Source organism: Rhinopithecus bieti, unplaced genomic scaffold (assembly GCF_001698545.2).
Source record: "Rhinopithecus bieti isolate Rb0 unplaced genomic scaffold, ASM169854v2 scaffold_7648, whole genome shotgun sequence".
NCBI classification, from domain to species: Eukaryota; Metazoa; Chordata; class Mammalia; order Primates; family Cercopithecidae; genus Rhinopithecus; species Rhinopithecus bieti.
In genome coordinates this window covers 1,452,104-1,468,816 of record NW_016805609.1, presented here as the reverse complement: position 1 = coordinate 1,468,816, position 16,713 = coordinate 1,452,104, and the positions used below count along the sequence as shown (strand labels likewise).

The 16,713-nt window shown below is 36.7% G+C and overlaps 1 protein-coding gene and 1 long non-coding RNA gene across 2 annotated transcripts in view; one reads left to right on the top strand and one right to left on the bottom strand.

Annotated features, from left to right (window-relative positions):
• LOC108530282 (uncharacterized) overlaps nucleotides 1-2,955 on the top strand; it is a 52,500-nt gene extending 49,545 nt beyond the window's left edge. Inside the window, exon 6 of the long non-coding RNA XR_001885788.1 lies at nucleotides 2,560-2,955. This is a non-coding gene — a long non-coding RNA (uncharacterized LOC108530282). The remainder of the gene's footprint in view (nucleotides 1-2,559) is intronic.
• Nucleotides 1-16,713, bottom strand: part of MAMDC2 (MAM domain containing 2) — a 181,368-nt gene that overhangs the window by 21,838 nt on the left and 142,817 nt on the right.

Below are 16,713 nucleotides of genomic sequence, written 5' to 3'. Positions count from 1 at the left end.
ACAATGAGAACCCTTGACACATGGGGGGGAACATAACACACCGGGGCCTGTCGTGGGGTGGGGAGATGGGGGAGGGATAGCATTAGGAGATATACCTAATGTAAATGACGAGTTAATGGGTGCAGCACACCAACATGGCACATGTATACATATGTAACAAACCCGCACGTTGTGCACATGTACCCTGGAACTTAAAGTGTAATAATAACAAAGATACATCCCCCCAAAAATGAAAGGAAGTCTCGTATGTTGCTTGTTGTATAATTGTGCTGTATAGACTACGTTTGTTCCTATACACATATGCCTGTGATAAATTTTGTTATAAATTAGATGCTGTAAGAGATTAACAACAATAACTCCCAATAAAATAGAACAATTATAACAATACTCTGGTGCACAATTTAAAACTTATAAATTGGCCAGTTCTGGAATTTCCCATTTAATATTTTCAGATTGCCATTGACTGAGAGTAACTGAAACTCTGAGTTGGAAAGTGAACCTGTGGATAAGGGAGGACTACTTTATATATACATAGGTATAAAGCAATACCTATGTAGAGCAATCTAGACAAACATCTTACCTAAACATAATTTTAAGACATTTATCAATGAATCGGAGTATGCCCTCTGATGCACAAACCAGTTGTTCCTTTTGATGACAAATATTTTTTTCTTCTTGACTTGCATATGACACTCGCTTTCCCCAGAAAAGATCAGAACTTCACGGAGAGCCACTCTGCCTCACATGTGTTTGGAAAGCAGAGAAAAGCCGTTTGTTGACAAGTTTTACCACATTACATCTTCAAGCACTGTCTGTCTCAGCAAACAAAAGTTCTGGATGGGAGCCAGGAAGCCCCAGTGTTGAAGCTTCATAACAATTCACATGTTCTTGCACGTAAAGGATTCCAGTCTGTGGAAGGGATTATTAACTGGAGCAAATAAATTACATTCTCTCTATGGGTCGTTGTTTAACATTGAAAATAGTGGTTCCAGTGGATCTATTGGGAGATCAGGGTGCCATCTGTTCTTTGCACAGCAACTATGATGTGTTGAGACACACACACACCACATCCATAATTCTTGACTGCGAAGCAGCTGTTCCTCCAGTCTCGTGGCTCTTTTGCAGGGTAGGGAAGAAGCCTGAGTGGCCTGCATGGAGAGGCTGTGTGGAACGAACAGCTAGCTGCATTCATTAGCTGGAAAAGAATTCTTAAAAATCAGGGAAAAAATATACCAATGTTTTGTGAAGAACAACTTTAGAAGTTGTCACTCTAAAATTTCTCTTTTTGCATTATACTTCTAAGTGATTTTAAAAGGCTGTCATAAATGAGGAGTTATTGTTTAATGGGTGTGGAGTTTCAGTTTTGGGAAATGAAGAAAAAGCTCTGGAGATGGATGGTGGTGATGGTTGCACAATGATGTGAATAGACTCAGTGCCACTGAATTAGACACTTAAAAATGGTTAAAGTATGTTACGTGTATTTTACCACCAATTTTTTAAAAAGATTGTCACAGGAGCCTTCTCTGTATAAGTAGAATCTGGCAATGTCAGAAACTAACATAATAAAAAATAAGCTATGGAAAGATTCAAGGATATAGGAGACTTTAATAATCTGGAGCTAATTCCTCAGATAGTTACAAACTCACTGGATAGCATTCCTACATGTCCGAATATCAACTATCAAAATTCTTAAAAGACAAGGATTTGAAATAAACTGGTACTAAAACATTAAAACAGAGTTGTGATATTCTTTTGTCTCAAAGCAAACTTTTATAAATTTCATTATTTAATATTTTAATGTATTATTAATATTTCAATCACACAAGAAGTTCTTGTGTTCTTGGAAATGAAGAAGACTTCTACCTTTATTTAGCTGCATATTGGAAGAGAATTTATTTGCCAGAAATGTGGAAGATTTATTGGAATATTTAACTGTACTACAAAAGAAAGTGCTGGTGTTTCTTTATCTGTAAATTGTTAAATGATGCAGGGTTGCTTTTCTGGAATAGTAGGATCAGGGAGGGAGGACTGAATGACTTCTATTCACTGGGGGAGTCAATGGATAGGAAATAGTTGGAGACATTTTCTCACTAACTTGGATAGTTACTCTTGGCTTATATATTCTAGTATCATTTGGCTACAAAATCCCTGTAAACTCCAGGTCAACTAAAACTAATGTTTACAAGGAATTCTGACAGCATAGTATCATATAAATGTTAATAAAATTATAATGGCCAGTACCACCATGGGAATTTTGTTAAGACTTGTATTTATTGTCTCATAAATATTGTAGTCTCAAGTTCCACAACCCCCACTGGTTGCCTGAAATTGTGGATAGTACCAAACCATATATATATGTACTATGCTTTTTTTCTATACTATATACTGATAATAAAGTTTAATTTACAAGTTAGGAACAGTAAGAGATAAACAACAATAATAATAAAATAGAACAATTATAACAATATAATAAGAGTTATGTGCATGTGGTCTTTCTTTCTCTCTCTCTCTCTCTCTCTCTCTCTCTCTCTCTCTCTCTCTCCAAATCTTACTATACAGTACTCACCATTCTTGTGCTGATGCAAGATGATACAATGCATTCGTGATGAGATAAAGTGGGATGAATGACCCAGGCATTGTAAAGTAGCGTTGGGCTACTATTGACTTTCTAAGGATACATCAGAAGGAGGAGCATCTGATTTAGGTGATCCTGGATAAATGAGCCATGACGACATGGATGGTTGGATGTCAGGAGAAGATGATGTCAGTGTTTGGAGATCCTCAATAGTTGAAGGTTTTTGTTTTGTTTTGTTTTTGCCAAAACTTTTGGAAGAGCATTGTAATAGAATGTTATTGTCTCTTTCTTTTTAACTCATTAAAGTGTTGCCACAAATGTTGTAATCCTTTGATCATACTGGTGACTTTAATGCTGCGTTCCATCCTAGGATCATGTTCCATAATTTTGTCCTTTGATGTCTATGCAATTTGAAACACTTTGGCAAATTTCAGTAATACCCACACAGCTGGTTTTGCTTCAGTTTCTTCATCTTTCTCTTCCTCTGTAGATAACATGTTCTTCCAATTCCTCATTTGGTAATACTTGAAAACCTTCAATATGTTCTTCCATTTCTTCATCAAGTATGTTGGCAAATCCTCCACCAACTTGTCTTGCCATGTGGATGATTTTCCTAACTTCTTCATCAATCCCCGGAAAGCCTTTAAAATCATTCACAACTTTACTCCATAAGTTCTTCCAGCAGACATTTGCAGTTTCTGTTTTTAATTTGTCCGTTGCAGCTTTGATGAATGTTATTGCATCTGTAATAGTGAATGATTTCCAGAGCAGATTATATCCAGATTAGGGTCTACATCAATTGCTGATCAAATGTGATCAAATACAAGGCAGGTGTATGTAGCCTTGACAAACTGAATGATGGTAAAAAGCTAAAGCAATGAGGTTGTATTCAGAGGCAAAAACACAACCTGAACATTTTCATTTTGTGTTTTATAGCTGACAGATTTAGGATGACTAGGAGCATTGTCTCTTATTAACAGGACTTTAAATTCCAACTCTTTGTCTTCCAAGTATTTTTTTTTTTTTTCTATTTCTGGGATAATACATTGGTGGAACCATTTCATAATCAAGATGGCTGTCACCCATGCTTTCTGATTATGTTGCCAGAACATGGGCAGTTAATTTTTGTTTTCCAGAGTACTGGGTTCTTTGCTTTGTACACTGTCTTGGCTTTATCATATGCCCTGAAGCATTGCCATGTGGTTCCAGAGTTCATCTGTCCTTCCATGTTTTATGCCTTGGTGCCTCCTTTGCACTTTTATGAATGCAAGTTTTATCTTCTTCCAGAAGACTTGAAGATTTGCTTTAGATGGCATCGTTTCTTTTTAATTATTTCTTCAACTCTTTTGGAAAGGTAGCAGAACCTTCTTCATCAGCAGATGCAACCTCTTCAGTATTTTTTATATTTGTCAGTCCAAACTTATTTTTTAATCTATGTAACCATCCCTTACTTGCAGTAAATGGCTTGGTGTCACTTGTTTCAGGGGATCCTTTTCTGAAGTCTTCATAGAGTCTCAATGCTTTCTGTTGCAACATTTTGTCATCAATTGAAACATGTTTTCTCTTCATGTCTTCCACCCACAAATTTAATGCCTTTTTCATGTTCACTAAATACTTATCATTTACTGTGGCCATAACTTTTTCAGTTTGACATGCAACAGCACAACTAGCACAAATTTCTTTTTCCCTTTTCACAGTGTCACAGATAGAAGGTGATATGGTTTGGTTGTGTCCCCACTCAAATCTCACCTTGAATTCTAATAATCCCCACGTCTCAAGGGTGGGGCCAGGTGGAGAGAATTGAATCATGGGGGCTGTTCCCCGCCATACTGTTATTGTGGTAGTGAATAAGTCTCACGAGATCTGCTCATTTAATAAATGGGAGTTCTCATGCACAAGCTCTCTTGCCTTGCCACCACGTAAGAAATGCTTTTGTACTTCGTTCATCTTCTGCCATGGTTACAAGGCTTCCCCAGCCTTGTGGAACTGTGAGTCCATTAAACCTCCTTTCCTTTATAAATTATCCAGTCTCAAGTATGTCTTTATTAGCAGAGTGAGAACAGACTAATACAGAAAGTTTCATTGTTAATGTAGTCCTTAGCAAATTTAGCATACAATTGTTTTTTCTTATCAAATCAAGAACTTTCACCTTTTCACTTAAAGGAAGCACTTCATGGTTTCTCTTTGGCATATCTGAATTGCCAGGAACACTACGCTTGTGCTTTGGGCCACTAGGAAGTAAAATGAAGGTGACAAACACAAGCACTGTGGTACCAAAACACCTGATAATGGAGACGGCTACTAAGTGACTCATGGTCAGAGAGCATAGACAGCGTGGATGATGCTGGTGAAATGGGTGATTCACATGCTGGGTAGGATGGAGAAGGATGGGGCCGGACAGTGTGAGATTTCATAACACTACTCAGAACTGCACTCAATTTAACTTTTGAATTATTTATTTCTGGAATTTTCCATTTAATATTTCAGACCATGGTTTATTGCCCTCAGAGAGTAAGATCACAGATAAGAGGGGACTACTGTAAGTAGCATCTATGTCAGGAAACTTTGTTTCTGCCAGGATAGAGCTACTCAAGTAAATGGCAGCAGGAAATAGTTTGTCAAATCCTACAGAGTCCATCCCACTTCGATGCAAGTCACTATCCATCTGTTACAGATACCATTATTATGTTATTAAATAGGAGCCAGGTGGTGCGGCTGGATTTGGTTGGTTGGTTTGTTTTTTGGTCTTTATTGTTGTTCTACTAGAATGGCTTGTTCTACAAATGTTTCCCAAACTTTAGTCATACAAATATCACCTTTGTGATATTTTTTTGCCTATCCGTATTTGTACTATTATTCATTTAATGCTTTTCTTTAAATAGGTTCCATTTTTTAGTACATTTATTCAAACAGGAAACTTCATATTAGCATGAAAATAGACAGCTAGCTGTAAACCTGTGAAACTGGTTTTGATGTACTGGTTATATATTTTTCTTGTACATGAATATTACTAACAAATTAGAAAAATATTCATGTACTTACCACTTGAATTACCTGGTGGTAAATGTAATGTAATCTGGGTAATATTGGCCTAAGGTTCCAACAGAATTTCTGGTTTCTACTAACTCATTTTACTTGTAATCATATGTCATAATTTTCTATTTTATAAAAGCACAAATGACAAAACAATGAGTCCAGGAAAATACTCCATAGGTAAACATGAGAATTTGTAAAAGACTCACTAATTGTAAAAATAATAATACCATTCAATTCAGTGGAGCTTATAATAATATCATTCAGTTCAGTGGAGCTTACATATTATTCTTTTCACAAATAGAATCTCAGTTAATCATCAGAGCCACACTATGAGATTAGCAGATGTCAGTCTGTTTGTGCTACTATAGCAAAATACCTAAGATTAGGTAATTTATAAAGAACAGCAGTTTATTTCTCACAGTTTTGGAGGCTGGTAAGTCCACGATCAATGCGCCGACAAGTTTGCTTGTCTAACAAGGACTGCATCTTCCACAGGGGTGGAACGCTATGTCTTCACATGGTGGAAGGCATGAAGGCAAGCCAGTCGAATGCTGCGTGAAACCTCTTTTACAAAGGCCTCAATCCCATTCATAAGGGAGGAGCCCTCATTGCCTAATCATCACTTCTTAAGGGTCCTGTCTGTTAATTCTGTTACATTGGCCATTAAGTTTCAACACCTGAAATTTGGAGGAGACACATTCAAATCATAGCAGCAAGTCATTGATTGTTATCTTTATTTTACATATGAGGAAACTGAAGCTCAGAGAAGTCATGTAATTATTCCCCAGGTTATGCAGGCAGCAAATGGCAGAGGCAGCTCATTGTTTGGTCTTTCCACACCATACTGTACTCTAGAATTTGGAAAGGTTTATTGCATCAGCAGTTAGTAAGTCAGGAACTATAGCTCCCTTGGAATTGCTACATATGATGATGTATTGATTCTGATAGACACAAAATAAACTGAAATATTTATAGTGTGGCTTTTCTGAGCTTCTGTTTTTATTTAATGGATCCATATTGACTGACCAGCTAATGTACCTGTCTGTAAAACAGCTTTGTAGGCCTCTCCCCTTTCTTTTTCCTCCCTGTCTGTGTTGTTTCAAGTATAGATGACAGGCTTTAAGAATGGGAAGTGAAAAGGCAGAATTCAATCGACAAATGCAGGTATATCTTCATAAAGTCCCAGAGTCCCATAAAGTCCGCATTCATTCAAAAAGAATCTTGTTACTACTAATACCGAACAAATACCCTGTGGTCATCAAGGAGAAAAATACTGTGCTCCTAGCCAAGTCTTTGAGTTTGTTACTTTACTAATGTATAGAATAGAAAGTTCAGCCATTTTGGTATCCTGCCATTACTTTATTGCCTATATATGGAAAGGAGACACAGAAAAGGTTGTTAGGACTAAATGCAATAAATGAGCAATACAGGCTATAGGAGGTCTCCTTTTCAAATGTTATGTAATAATTGCTTAAATTGTACATCTAATTACAGGCAAGCTTCTTGTTGCTATCTCAGGATCCAAGCAGACAATAGTTAATACTGCCTTGAATGGGTTTTATTCAGTGTTTTAATATTTTAAATGCATATGATGCCTTAGCTGACCTAGAAGATCCGATCTACCTCCAGATCTATTAACTTGTTGAGTCAATTAAAATTTTCTTATTTTAGAATATATCCTCCATGGAAAAGAAATTTCAGTGACATCAATCTAAGTAATACTACATTTATAATATAGATTACTTTCCAAAAAACCTTTAGGTGATTATCAAAGTGGTTTCTCTGATAACTGAACAAAAAAGACAAGTAAATTACTTTGTTCCTATGATGGTTGACAAAGCGTCTTTGCTTGGCTGAACTTCAGTCAGGCTCCTAAGCCTTCTCCTAGGCCTGTCTTTGTACTTACTTGTAAAATCCAGTTTTAGCAGGAACCCTAATAAGTTAGTTAACAAGAACCCCCACCGTCAATATCCGATCACCCTCAATATAAGGTTCCTCATCCTCCATCATCCTCCAGGTGATGTCCAATCACCATGCCTGTCCTCAGCAAGAATCCCGTTAGGTTGGTTTAGCCAGAGCCTCCCTTACCCTTGATGTTACCTCCTAGTCATTTTTCATTCACTGACGCTCAACCAACCATTTGACTATAAATTCCCACTTGCCCACACTTTTTTCAAAGTTGAGCCCGATCTCTCTTCCCTACTGCAAAATTCCATTGCAGTGGTCCCTATAACTATCACAATGATACTGAATCAAGCCTGCTGTACTTTAACAAGTATCATTGCATAATTTTTTCTTTAACATAGTTGGATGTCACCAATATTTATTATTCAAGATGAGGACTTATAAAGGGAAAGAAATAGAAAATTCCATGGTCTCTTAGGCAGTTTAAAGCCAAAGGCAATATAAATATAAATTTGTATATTCTTCCTCTCCTACCCCTTGTCAAAGAACAGCACCCCATGGAATAAGGTAATCTTAGATACAGCAAGGCCTTGGGCAGAACAGTCAGAACATATCAACAGAAGAATATGTCGTAAGAGGGCAGAGACACAAATATCTCATTCAAAGCCCTATGACTGGTTGACTTGTAGTACAGAAAAGAGTATATTTTGAGTGTAATAATCATGTTCTTAATTAAATAATGCTGAAAAACAAAATGCCAAAGACATCCCCTCTGTCTCTATTAAGTAACTTGTAGCAGAGCTATACTCTGCTGAGAAAAATTAGAAAAAAAGATAACTTTTTAAAGAAAACACCTGTTTTGAAGTTATCAGAGAGATTTCCAAACAGCAAAGACATGAGGGTCCAAGATCTAAGAAAAAATGAAAGGTCAGTGAAATGAGCTCAGTATTCTTCAAGATGCTTTCCACCTTGGGGGACCTGCCTGTTCAGTTTAGATGCCATTCAGAGAACAGCAGCCAAGTGGCAGAGAAACCAACAGATCTCACTGGGTTGGGAAGGTAGTAACTGAATTTCAGGGCTACCAAAGCAGACAAGACATTCAGGGACAAGTTTTCTGAGAAAAGGGAGGTATGAAAAAGTGATCCCATCACTTGTTAATCTTCTAAGGCATTTGTGAAATTCTTAAATTGCGGAGAGCAAGAGGACAGGAAGCCAAATGCAAAACAAAGTGGGATTTTCAGGAATCTCATCAGCTGAAGAGACACAAACTGAAGTTTAGTACATACTAAGGAGGAGAATTCCTAGTTAAATCTGAGAGTGTATTTTTGGAGGGTATATCCTAGGTTTAGGGTAGAAGCAGAAGTAGGCCAGCATAATAGAACTATAACACTACCTCAAGTTAGCTTAGTTCCGATTGAACTGAGGTGACTTGCTCTATTCTAGTTGTCTACTGGAGAATAGGTTGAATTCTCTCTAGAGGTAAATACCATCACCCCAGGATTCTATAATTTTTCATTGACAAGTCCATTATTCAGTCAAATCCACCAGACATTATCAAGAAACAGGACCAGAGGGGATGGGGGTGGGGGTAACAGATGATAGAAGCAGAACCACAAGTGGCCCACATATGGAGTTATCACACAAGTACTGTAAATAATTATGATTAATAATTCAATAATATGAGCATTTATGTGTTTAAGAAAATAGATATGACAGAGAATTTCACCAACGAACTCAAATCTATTCAAAAGCAAAAAAAAAAATCAGGAGGAGGAATATGGAGCCTTCAAAATGGCGGAGTAAGGACCTCTGAAAATCTATTCTTCCATAAAAGCAATGAGAACACTTGCAAAAAAACTGTCACAATCAACTTTTTCAGAATTCTGGAAATTAACTAAAGGCTTTTGACAATCCAAGAGTACTTTTCCCAAGAAAAAGGACTGAATTTTGCTAAGAACAGTGACCTTTTTTCTTGCCGTAATTCCATCTCCATCTCTTCTACTCTACAAAAGATGTGAAAGCCAAGAGCTTTATAACTATGTGTTTTAAATAGCAGTAACTTAGCAGCCACTGGAAGATACAGAACAGATTTGGAACTCCCTAAAAGCCCCATCTCTAGAGAATTGGCTTTATTTAACCTGTTTAGCAGCTTCTGGAAAACTTCATTCTCAGGGCTTGCCTTTATTTAACCTGATTGAAGTAAATCATACTCTGTATGAACAACTGTATCTGCATGGCATTTATCAAAAACAATCAGTTAAACAATTGTTTAACATTGCAGCTGCCTGAGGTGGCATTAACAGTTGAAGCTAACAAAAGGCTGACCAAAAAGAAAAGAAAAAATTTGGGGAAATGGGATATCTGTAGGGAGCTTTACAAAGTTCTAACATACTAACATATTTTTGGAAATCTGAAAGGCCATGCAAATATAAAGAACTGTACACAGCCCCAGAAAAAAAAAAAAACTGAGGAAGTCCTAATCTGTCACCTCTGGCTGACCTTTAGGCTCTTCATGAGCAAGAAATGGAGGCTAAGGCAAAGTTGTAAACTTCCCACTAGAGCAACAAAGACATGCCCCAACACAAACACAGAACCTGCTGTATTCTGGGGGATCTATTGGTTTAAGGCATTTAAGGAAAATCTCTGTTCAATAATTAGTTGACTGTTAATCTAGCAGAGCAGAGCCATATACAACAAAGAATATAGACTCTACGGAATTAGTCCAGGAAAGTCACTAAGCAATCGTACAGCAACAATGACAACAAAAACAAAAACAACAAACAGCACTAACAAAAAAAAAAACTGGGGAGAAGAAGAATTTGTAAAACTATTATTCAAAATGTCCAGTTTTCAGCAAAAAGTATGAGACACACAAAGATATAGGAAACTATTGCCCATACACAGGATAAAAAGCAGTCAATAGAAGTTATCCCTGAGGAAGACAAGACATTGGACTTACTATGCAAAGACTTTAAGTCAATTATTACAAATATGTTTAAAGAATTAATGAAAGCCATTTCTAAATAAAGTATGAGAATGATGTCTCAATGCATAGAGAGTATCACTAAAAATACTACAAATTATAAATAAGAACCAAGTAGGAATTATGGATTTGAAAAGTATAATGAAATAAAATATTCATTAGAGGGGCTCAGCAGCAGATTGGAACTGGCAGAAGAAAGAATCACTAAACTTGAAGGCAGGTCAATTAGATTATCCAATCTGAAGAACATAAAAAAAGATAAAAGAAAAAATGAACAGAGACTCAGAGACCTGTGGGACACCATCAAGTTGTACCAACATATGCATAGTGGAAGTCTCAGAAGGGAAGAAAGAGAAAGGGGAAGAAAGAACACTTGAAAATTAATAGCCAAAACCTTTCCAAACCTGATTTTAAAATATAAATCTGTACATTCAAGAAAGTCAAAGAACTTCAACTAGGAAAATTCAAGGAGTCACTCCTAGAAAAATTACATCTAACTATTACAAGTCAAAGACAATGAGCGAATCTTTGTAATTAATAAAATTTTTTCTTTACTAATCAGCTGACTTTAAGGTGAGAATCTTGAAAGCAAAAGTGACTCATTATATACAAGAGAACCTCAATAATATTAACAGCTAACTCCTCATCAGAAACTATAAAGACCAGAAGATAGTGAGATGACATATATAAAAGTGTTGAAAGAAAACTAAGAATTCTATATGCAGGAAATCTACCCTTCAGAAGCAAAGGGGAACTTATGACACTCTCAAATAAAACTAAATTCATCACCAACTACTAAAGGAAGTCCTTCAGGCTAAAAGCAAAAGGTACTAGATAGTAACTCAAATTTGTATGAAGAAATAAAAAGTACCAATAAAGATAACTGTGTAGGTAAAGAACAGAGTTAAGTATATTTTTATTTATCTTCTATCTGATTTAAAAGACAACCAACTGCATAAAGCAATAATTACAAAACTGTGTCAATGGGCTTATAACACAAAAAGGTGCCATATTCATGATAGAATAATGGAGGAAATGAAGCATAGTTTTTGTGTGCTGTGAAATTAATATTAATATGAACGAGACTATCTTAAGTCAAGTTGTTAATTGAGGGCCAGGAGTGGTGGCTCATGCCTGAATCCCAGCACTTTGAGAGGGCAAGGTGAGAAAATGGCTTGAGCCCAGGAGTTTGAGACTAGCCTGGACAACATGTGAGACCCCACTTCTTTCTTAAAAAAAAAAAAAAGCAATCGTTTTGATCACCTCTCAGCGTTTTGGCTAAGATCAAGTGTGGTATCTGTTCTTATAAGCTTAATATCTGATATGTCCTCTATCTGAGGATACTATATTGAATGGGTTTTTGGACCAGGGAGATGGGATAGGAGCTTACTCTGTCCACTCCAGGCATTGACCTGATATTTTAGTACCTCCAGAAATGGTGCACCCCCTTTGGGAGATAACATTTTTTAAAATTACTTGTAAAAATATTTTTTAAAGGTGTTAACTGAAATCCCTAGGGCAACCACTAAGAAAATAACTTAGAAATATATAGTAAAATAAAACAAGAGAATTAAAATGGTGTATTAGAAAATATCTATTTAACATAAAAAGTAATAGAAGAATAAAGGAACAAAAAGAAGATGTAGCACATACAAAAAACAAATGCCGAAATGCAAACACAAATTCTACTTTATTAATAATTATGTTAATTGTAAATGGATTTAACACTCTGATCAAATGGTAGAGATTGGTAGAATGAATTGAAAAAATGATCCAATGATATGTTGTCTCCAAGAGACACACTTTAGATTCAAATATACAAATAAGTTGAAACTGAAAGACTGGAAAATGATATACCATTCATGCAGTTCCCAAAAGAGAACTGGATATAATAATATCAGACAAAATGGACATGAGTTGCCATCTCCCACTTGGGATGACTATAATAAAAAAGAGAAAGTTAGAAATGTTGACAAGGATATGGAGAAATTGAAACCCTAATACACTGCTAGTGGGAATGTAAAATGGTGCAGCCACTTTGAAAAAGTCTGGCAATTATTAAATAGTTAAGTATAGAGTTACCATATGATCCAACAATTGCACTCCCTGGTTTATACCTTAAAGAAAATTAAAACATATGTCCACAGAAAAACTTGTTCACAAATAAAATAGCATCATTATTATAATAGCTAAAAAATGAAAGCAATCCAAATATTCATCAATTGATAAATGTATAAACCTTGAAAACCTTGTCTTAGTGAAAGAAGCCAGATACAGAAGACCACATATTGTATGATCTGATTTATATGAAAGGTCTAGATGGGCAAATCTATATAGATAGAAAGTAGATTAGTAGTTGTCTGGGGATGGGGTAAAGAGGGAAGAGATGGGGAAAGGGAATGGGAGTGACTGCTAATGGGTATGGAGTTTCTTTTGAGGTGATAAAAATATGTTCTAGAATTAGATAGTGGCATCTATCTAGAATTAGATAGGGGGCATCACACAGCTTCATGAGTATATTTAAAACCATTGAATTATATACTTTAAAAAATGAATTATTTGGAATGTAAATTCCATCTCAATAAATCTACTATTTAAAAATGAACAAATGGAAATTCTAGAATTGAAAATAGAATTACAGAAATTAAAATCAATTAATGGGTTTAATAACATACTGAACATTGCCGAGAAAGATTCAAAAAAATTTTACATTGGCCAGTAGAAAATATCCAAACTAAAGAACTGAGAACAAAAAGAAAGAAAATATTTGTAAGAGAGCATGAAGTATATATAATACATAGTAAGAACTTTTAATGTACCTATAATTGGAGTCTCAGAAAGATAGGAGAGAGAATTAGGCAGGGGCAATATTTGACAAGATAAAGATCAAGAAATTTTGAAAACTAGTGAAAGATCTCGGCTCAAAGATTAAAGAAATTTAATGAAACCCAAGCAGAATAACTACAAAGAAGACTACACACATGCATGTTGATATGGTTTGGATATTTGTCCTCTGAAATCTCATGTTGAAATGTGATCCCCAGTGTTGGAGGTGTGACTAGTGGGAGCTGTTTGGGTCATGGGAGTCGATCCCTCATGAATGACTTGGTGCCATCCCCTTCATGATTAGTGAGTTTTTGCTCTATTAGTTCATGTAAGAACTGGTTGTTTAAAGAGCCTAGCACCTCCCTCCCCACCTCCCTCTTGTTCTGTCTCACCATGTTGACATGCCTGCTCTGCCTTTGCCTTCTGCTATGAGTAAAATCTTCCTGAGACTTCACCAGAAGATGAGCTTATGTTGGTGCCATGCTGTTAGAGCCTGCAGAACCATGAGCCAAATAAAACACTTTTCTTTATAAATTACCCCATCTCAGATATTCCTTTATAACAATGCAAAATGGACAAATACATATCATACTAAAATGCTGAAAATCAAACATGAGGAGTAAATATTAAAAGCACCTAGAGGAAAATAGTACACTTTCAAAAAAAAAAAAAAAAAAAAAAAAAACAATTTTAGGACTGACATCTGACTTCTCAATAGATATGATGGAAGCCAGAATTCAGTTGAATTATATCTTTACATAAATGACTAATAAGAAAATAATTGTTCACCTAGAATTCTATTCCCAGAAAAACTATCCTTCAAATGTAAAGGAAAAAGACATTCCCAAACAAAACTGAAAGAAATCAGCAGCAGACATGCACCAAAGACAAAATGAAACAAAACAAAATAAAAGCTAGATACAGAAGAATATTCTTCTAGAAAAGAAAACACTTCCCACCAAAGAAAATAATTCAAGAGATAAACATGGAAATGTAGAAAGGAATGAAGATGAATGGGGAAATATGTGAATAAATATAGAATACTTTTTAGGATTTAAAAAAATGTAAATAAAATATAAAGCAAATACTAGGGTAGTTATGAAAATAATACAACTATCATAATGTTAGTTGTGGGCTAAAGAAAAAAGAAACACAACTAGTAAAAGAATACAAACAGTAAGAACTCAACAACAACAACAAGTGTATATTGAGATCTGGCAAGATGGCCAAATAGGAACAGCTCTGGGCTGCAGCTTCTAGCAAGACCAATGCAGAAGGTGGGTGATTTTTGCATTTCCAACTGAGTGGTACCTGGAACCCCAGCAGACAGAACTGTTCACTTTCCTAGAAAGGGTCCCACTGAGTGAGACCACCAGGGAGCCAAGTGGTCTCACTCAGTGGGTCCCACTCCCACAGAACCCAGCAAGCTAAGAAACTGGCTTGAAATTCTCAATGCCAGCACAGTAGTCTGAAGTTGACCTGGGATGATGGAGTTTGGTGTGAGGGGGCATCCACCATTACTGAGGCTTGTGTAGGCAGTTTTTCCCTGACAGTGCGAAGGAAACTAGGAAGTTCAGACTGGGCAGAACTCACCACAGTGTGGCGAAGCAGCTCTGGCCAGACTGCCTCTCTAAATTACTCCTCGTTAAGCAGGATCTCTCCAAGAAAGGTAGCAGCTTATAGATAAAAATCCCATCTCCCTGGGACAGAGACCCTGGGTGGCTGTGGGTGCAACTTCAGCAGACTTAAATATCCCTGCCTGCCAGCTCTGAAGAAAGCAGTGGATCCTGACTGGGAGGATTCTCCCAGCACAGTGCTCAAGCTCTGCTAAGGGACAGACTACCTTCTCAAGTGGGTCCCTGACTCTCATGCCTCCTAACTGGGAGAGACCTCTCAGCAAGGGCCAACAGACACCTCTTATAGGAGAGCTCTGGCTGGCATCTGGCAGGCGCCCCTCCGGGACAAAGCTTCTAGAGAAAGGAGCAGGCAGCAATCTTTGCTATTCTGCTGCCTCTGATACCCAGGCAAACAGGGTCTGGAATGGACCTCCAGCAAACTGCAGCAGACCTGCAGAAGAGGGGCCTGACTGTTAGAAGAAAAACTAACAGACAGAAAACAATAATATCAACATCAAAACAAAGGACCCCCACACAAAAACCCCATCCAAAGGTCATCAGCCTCAAAGATCAAAGGTAGAGAAACTCATGAAGATGAGGAAAAACCAGCACAAAAATGCTGAAAATTCAAAAAATCACAATGCTGCTTCTTCTCTAAATGATCACAACTCTTCTCCAGCAAGGGCACAAAACTGGATGGAGAATGAGTTTGACAAATTGGCAGAAGTAGGCTTCAGAAGGTAGGTAATAACAAACTCCTCTGAGGTAAAGGAGCATGTTCTAACCCAATGAGAACCTTGATAAAAGGTTACAGAAACTGCTAACTACAATAACTGGTTTAAAGAAGAACATAAATGACCTGATGGAGCTGAAAAACACAGCACAAGAACTTTGTGAAGCATACACAAGGATCAATAGCCAAATCAAGCAGAAGAAAGAATATCAGAAATTGAAGATCAACTTACTGAAATAAGGCGTGAAGACAAGATTACAGGGAAAAAAAAAAAAGGAATGAACAAAGTCTCCAACAAGTATGGGACTATGTGAAAAGACCAAATGTATGACTGGTTGGTATACCTGAGAGTGAGGGGAAGAATGGAGCCAAGTTGGAAAACACACTTCATGATATTATCCCGGAGAACTTCCCCAACCTAGTAAGACAGGACAACATTCAAATTCAGGAAATACAGAAAACACCACTAAGATACTCCATGAGCAGAGCAGAGCAACATGAAGACACATAATCATCAGATTCTTCAAGGTTGAAATGAAAGAAAAATTGTTAAGGGCAGCCACAGAGAAAGGTCAGGTTTCTTAGAAAGGGAAGCCCATCAGACTAACAGTGGATCTCTCAGCAGAAACCCTACAAGCCAGAAGAGAGTGGGGGCCAGTATTCAACATTCTTAAAGAAAAGAATTTGCAATCAAGAATTTCATATCCAGCCAAACCAAGCTTCATAAGTGAAGGAGAAATAAAATCCTTTACAGACAAGCAAATGCTGAGGGATTTTGTTACCACCAGGCCTGCCCTACAAGAGATCCTGAAGGAAGCACTAAATATGGAAAGGAAAAACCAGTACCAGCCACTGCAAATACATACCAAATTATAAAGACCGTTGACATTATGAAGAAACTACATCAACTAATGGGCAAAATAACCAGCTACCATCATAATGACAGAATCAAATTCACACATAATATTAATCTTAAATGTAAATGGGCTAAATGCCCCAATTAAAAGACACAGACTGGCAAATTGGATAGAGTCAAGAC